The 6,523-nt window shown below is 45.8% G+C and overlaps 1 pseudogene; it reads right to left on the bottom strand.

Moving 5' to 3' along the window:
* Nucleotides 1–2,668: 2,668 nt before the first annotated feature.
* On the bottom strand, nt 2,669–3,406 carry LOC116457110 (14-3-3 protein theta-like; annotated as a pseudogene).
* Between the last annotated feature and the right edge of the window lie 3,117 nt (nt 3,407–6,523).

The following is a 6,523-nucleotide window of genomic DNA, read 5'->3' on the forward strand; positions in this document are numbered from 1 at the left end:
GTCTGAGGAGGGATCCTAAAATTCCAGATAGTTCCCCCTATGATGGGACTTTGGGCAAAATTTATGTCTTTCTGATTGGTGAGCCTGGGTACCTAAAGAAGGTAACAGAGTCCTGGAGTATATACTATAAATCATTCTTACAGCAGAAACTAGAAAAGCACCAGAGACAGGGGGTGGTTTTTAGAAGCGGGACTAGCCTTGGAGAAGAGAGGCAAGAGGAAGTTTGTCTGGCAGGCATTAGGACCCAGGAAGCAAGGGTCAGGGTAGATAGAGTACATGGGCGAGTCTCACTTGGGCAACATGACTTTGAGAGTTCCACTCATGGCTGCAGGGTCAACCAACTTGTTGTCAGGACCCCGGAGCTGAATGACTTTCCTCTCTGTCAACCCTTGGCTCAGCCCAGAAGTACAGGAAAAGTGGAGGCTGGTTCCAGGCAAACCAATGCTCCCAACTCTGAAGAGTCAGGGGTTGTTAGAGAGGCCTTTCCCAGAAAGCCTGACACCTGTGTCTTTAGTCCAGCGGCTGCTCTAGTCACTTTTAGCTGGCCGACAGGTGCCAGGTATTTAGCCCCCGAATTCTAAGGAAAAATAGGACAGAATAGCAAGCAAAAGGGGTCCGATGGTATTCACTGCTTGGTGATAGGCAATAGTCTCACCACTTGGTGATAAGCAATGGTCTCACTACTGGGTGATAGGCAATGATCCCTTCGTGGTCACCAAAATGTGTCCAGAACTGGTGGGTTCTTGGTCTCACTGACTTCAAAATTGAAGCTGCGGACCCTTGTGGTGAGTGTTACAGTTCTTAAAGATGGTGTGTCTGGTGTTTGTTCGTTCAGATGTTCAGATGTGTCCAGAGTTTCTTCCTTCTGGTGGGTTCATGGTCTCGCTGACTTCAGGAGTGAATGTGCAGGCCTTTGCGGTAAATGTTACAGCTCATAAAGGTGGTGCAGACCCAAAGAATGAGCAGCAGCAAGATTTATTGTGAAGAGTGAAAGAACAAAGCTTCCACAGCATGGAAGGGGACTGGAGCTGGTTGCCACTGCTGGCTCTGGTGGCCTGCTTTTATTCCCTTATCTGGCCCTACCCACATCCTGCAGATTGGTCCATTTTACAGAGAGCCGATTGGTCCCTTTTACAGAGAGCTGATTGGTCCATTTTGACAGAGTGCTGATTGGTGCATTTACAAACCTTTAGCTAGGCACAGAGTGCTGATTGGTGTGTTTACGATCCTTTAGCTAGACACAAAAGTTCTCTAAGTCCCCACCTGATTAGCTGGACACAGAGTGCTGATTGTAGTGTTTGCAAACATTTAGCTAGACACAGAGTGCTGATTGGTGCATTTACAATCCTTTAGCTAGACACAAAAGTTCTCCAAGTCCCCACCATCCCAGAAGCCCAGCCGTCTTCACCTCTCACTAGCACTTGCTGGTGGACTTTGCGGCACCTAGCCCGGGCACTCCGGCAGCCCAGAGGGAGCTTGTCCCAGACAACCAAGAGGAAAAGAGGGGAAGTGAGAAAGAGAAGGAGACCCACCATCATTGCCAACGACCCTGCGAAGAGGGAATGGTGGTCCACGCATGGGACTCAGCCTCTGATCAAGCCTAGCAGGCGCTGGTCAGCAGCACTGAGTGCGGGGCCCACTGAGCTGGCACCCACTCGGAACCCGCACCAGCCTGTGAGTGCTGCATGCAGCCCTGGCTCCCGCCCTCGCCTCTCCCTCCATACCTCCCTGCGAGCAGAGGGAGCTGGCTCCAGCCTCGGCCAGCCCCAGAGAGGGGCCCCCACGGTGCAGCGGTGGGCTGAAGGGCTCCTTAAGCATGGCCACACTGGACGCCGAGGCTGAGGAGGCGCCGAGAGTGAGCGAGGGCTGCTAGCACATTGTCACCTCTCAGTCCCATTGGACCTCTGGTGAGGTGGATATTGTTAAAAACAAAAGTCAATATCAGATGTCTTCTGTTATCTCTACTGTGATTGGTAGACTGCAATGATAACCTGGGAGTTCTGGGAGTTGGTGTTACCTTAGAGTCAGTATACAATAGTTTTCCAAATATTTGGGTACTTTCCTTTTTTTCTAGTGCCAGGTTATACTGATGAGTAGCTATAGACCCCTTTGGAGAAGACTAGGAAGAATCATGGTACCCACTTGTGGTATTAATTTAGGTTTATTCATTCCTTCATGGAACCCAGATTTTTCTCCAGTAATCCTTCACCGAGTCCGTGAAGGATTCAGGACTGGAAATTGGGCAAAGTGTTCCTACTCTTGAGGTATTCTTAGGACTTGGTGTTTTCTTTTTTTCTTTTAAATTGTAATTAACTACATTTTCTTATTTTCACAGTAATACGAAACACAGTCACTTGCAGAACTGGTTCAGATTACTTAAATACCAGATACATTTTTAGTCCTCTACATAAGTGTTTGGGAGTTACTTATGTTTATATGCAATGAAGCTATTAATACTTTTCTACAGCAGTACTGCACACCAGGAAGGCCAAGACAAACACAAATCAAGGAATGAAGTTTTCCCAAAGCTGCAGTGTGAAAAGACTACAAACAGTTGATTCCATACACATGAATGGGTTTCTTTGCTATAGGAAGTCCAAGTGGAATAAGGAATGGAGATGTGTAAAAAGGTTTCTTGAAGGAAAGAAGGATGACACCCTGTATGGATTTAGTTTTCAGCCCCTTCTGCCGCATCACATTCTTCTCCTGCACTGTCTGATGTCCAAAGTGTTAGATTGTCTCTAAGGAACTGCATGATGAGGGTGCTGTCTTTGTATGAGTCTTCATTTAGTGTATCAAGTTCAGCAATGGCCTCATCAAAAGCAGTTTTAGCCAGCATGCAGGCAAGCTCTGGGTTATTAAGAATCTCATAGTAAAATACAGAAAAGTTAAGAGCAAGCCCCAGGTGGATTGGGTGTGTGTGTTGCATCTCTTTCTTGCCTATATCAAATGCCTCTTGGTAAGCTCCTTGGGAATTATCTATCATTTGTTTTCGATCATCACCACATGCAACTTAAGCAAGGTACCGGAAGTAATCACCCTTCATTTTCAGATAGAAAACCTTACTCTCTGGATTCGTTGCATTGGCTATTAAATATTTATCCAACAATTCCAGGACCGTGGTGCAGATGGATCTCAGCTCGAACTCCACTTTCTCCCGATAGTCCTTAATCAGCTGCAACTTCTTGTCGGAGGTGTCGGTCTTCTGCTCGATGCTAGAGATGACCCTCCAGGCAGACCTGCGGCCCCCGACCACATTCTTGTAGGCTACGGAGAGCAGGTTGCGCTCCTCGTTGGACAGCTCGGCGCCCTGCTTGGTCACTGCCTTCATGCAGGTGGCCATGTCATTGTAGGGCTCGGCCTGCTCAGCCAGCTTGGCCTTCTGGATCAGCTCAGTCTTCTCCATGGTGGGTGCGGGGCCAGAGCCGGGGCGGAGGGCGAGGCGAGGACTTGGTGTTTTCTTATTCAAATCAAGTAGAACCTTAGCAGTCTGACTTCACATATTTATTCCAGGGACTAAATAATCTATTAAAAATCACCAAAGTTCCATGTGGGTCCTACCATTTTGATTACAATGATAACTCATTGTCTATAATAGCAGGAAGTTGAGGGTGGGGGGTGAGGCGATCAAGGTTTCTAAGATAGAAAACTTAAGGAGGTCTGCACTCCTAGGGTATCAGAAGTGCCAAATCCTTCTCTTGCACAACCTTGAGAGTGAATGCTTCCTTAAATTTTGTGTCTTAGGTGCTTTAATGGCCTCATCCTAGTCCTGCATAAGAGTCATCATGTGCTTTGACTTTACCTCTGATTGAGTACTGCTTCTTGGACTCCATCATCTCTAACATCTTGGATTCCTCCATCACCACTGAAATTGAAGAGATAATTTCAATTGCAATCAATTGTGCAATGCAGTTGTTTTCCTAGTTGTGTGTGTTGTACTGCCCAGGCCCTCTCTTTAGGACAGAAGCTCTCATTCCCCTAGTTCCTGGAAATGTTGGTAGCTAAGGGCTCTTAGTGAGTTACTCACCAGGAACTGCACTTAGATGAAGGAAGTCACCTCACCAAGATCACACCCCTCCCTGGGGGTTAGCCTTCAACATGAAGCTGTAAGGGTCTGCACACCATGCCTCAAAGGCAGCCATTCCAGCTCTAGAGCTCTTGGTGGGAGCTACATTGCAGTTCATCCATCCCTCTCCCTCATCCTCCTGTTTTCATTCCCCCACACATGTAGAACAAGACAACATTCACCAATAAACTTCCTACATGTGTATCTCCTCTCAGAGTATGCTTCCTGGAGGACCATACCTAAGGCAGCTGGTGCCAGGTATGGTGTGAGGAAACAGATCCTATAATAAGATTTTGGATGGGGATCACCTGCCAGCTGACTGCTACTGAGGACAGCATCCTCTGTGGGAGTGAAACACTGGTAGACCCTGTCATACTGCAGCGGTGCATTCATTAAAACTTTCATGGCTGGTGTACACGATGGGATACCAATAGAAAGGAATCCAGCCATGGACTGCAAAAAAAAAAATGCAGAGGTAGGGGAAATACCACAGGTGTTTGAGAAGTTTGGGGGAAGTAGTAATTAACTGTGGAACTGAATAGCTATTCTGGGAGGCAATTAATGCAATGGAGTAAGACAATGGAAAACGGAGGCAGGGGACATGAATCACTAAGGAAAGGCTAAGTGTGAAAGACAGAGGGCATTTCTGGTAGCATAGAAAGACTCTTCCTCAGCTGGAAGGCAGAAAAACCTGAGGGTTGGGCCTAGTGTGTAATTATAAGAATAATATCACTCCAGATGAGGTTGAATTCTCAGTATTAGAAAGTCTGTGACACCAAGGTTAGGGTCCTGACTGGAAGGAGTGGTACATTATGACATGGGATGGGAACACCTGGGTCAATGCATTAGAAAATATTGAATCTCCATATCCCTCTGAACCTTCTAAGCCTGCAGAAAAAGCAAACCACTTGCTGTTAAAGGACCTGTGTTCCCTCCTTGCTTGAAGACAATGTAGAAGCCTCTTCCATACAAGACAATATGAAGCTCCTGCAGGAGCTATCCCTACCTCATATCCCAGCTCCCAGCCTATTAATTAGGGTTTAATCACAATACAACTCAGCTGTGGAGGTGCTGGGTCTGCTAAGGAAGGATAGACACTCTACCCTGAAGGAACTAGAGGATTTCACCAACATGTACTAGCAGCAGCTGGGAGAATGTACATGGCACTGGATCCTGAGACTCTCTGGCTTGAGGGCTAAGAACACCATAGTGGGGAAATCCCCGAAACTCCTTGTCCATTGCTCACTGCCCCAGCCAAAAGAGTATTACATTGTCATAGGAAACAGCACTGATTGGTATCCTAAAGGATGCAGGGGTCATGGTTTCCCTAATATCCCCATTTAATTTATAGGTTTGGCCACTACATAAACTCCCTGGAAGATTACAGCTTACCAAAACTCAACCAGGTAGTATCTCCCAATGCAGTTGCTGTGTCAGATGTGGGTATTTTCACTAGCAAATTAACAAGGCTGTAAGTACGTGGATTGTAGCCATTCTTGTCACGAAGGAGGATCAGAAACAGTTCCTATTCACTAGAGATGGATAACAGTGTATGTTCTTACCTTGAGCCACTTCTCTTTCCACATAAAGTGGGCGAACAGGTGTATGGTCTAAAGCTCTGCTCATTGTGAATAGTGCCCCTTGCTGTTGTGTTTCAGGGCCACCTCCAGACAGGCAATAGCACAGCAGCTGACCATTTCCAGCTCTGCACAGCTTCAGCAGCCCGTTATAATGGGCCTTACCATAGGTGTGATCTGAAGACTAGGGACATGATGAGTCCACTTATAATGCATTTTTCTGCATTACACCAGTGGATTTTTGTCACCTCAAAACTTTGTTTAATGCTGGTCACCATAGTTTAATAGTGGAGCAACTGTTAGAACCATTAAGAACTGCTTGAGCTGGCACATTGAATCCAGACTCTTGGGTGAGGGTATCTGTATCAGTTAGGGTTCAACCAAAGAAATAAAAGATGTAAGAGATGTATTGCATGGAGTTAGCTTATATGATTGTGGAGGCTGACAAGGCAAGTCCAAAATCCATAGGGCTGGTCATCAAGAATGGCAGGCTGGAATTTCTGGATAAGAGGTTTAATTACTTTACACAGGTGGGATTTCTTCTTCCTTAGGAAAGCCTCAGTTCTGCTTTTAAGGCCTTTTAGCTGACTTAATCAAGCCCACTCAGATCATCTAGGATTATCTACATTATCTAAAATAATCTCCTTTACTTAGTCAACTGATTATGGATTTTCGTTACATCACAAAATGCTTTTACAGCAGCACTTGGATTAATTTTGATTGAATAACTGGGAACTATGGCCCAGCCATGTTGACATATAAAATTGACCACCACAGTACCCATACCATTAAATTTAATCCCACTTAAAAATGAAATCTAAATATTTTTCTTGTTTGATTGAAAATCCTTAGAATGTATTCTCATGTACATTCCCCAGAT

Source organism: Hylobates moloch, unplaced genomic scaffold (genome assembly GCF_009828535.3).
Source record: "Hylobates moloch isolate HMO894 unplaced genomic scaffold, HMol_V3 SCAFFOLD_17, whole genome shotgun sequence".
NCBI classification, from domain to species: Eukaryota; Metazoa; Chordata; class Mammalia; order Primates; family Hylobatidae; genus Hylobates; species Hylobates moloch.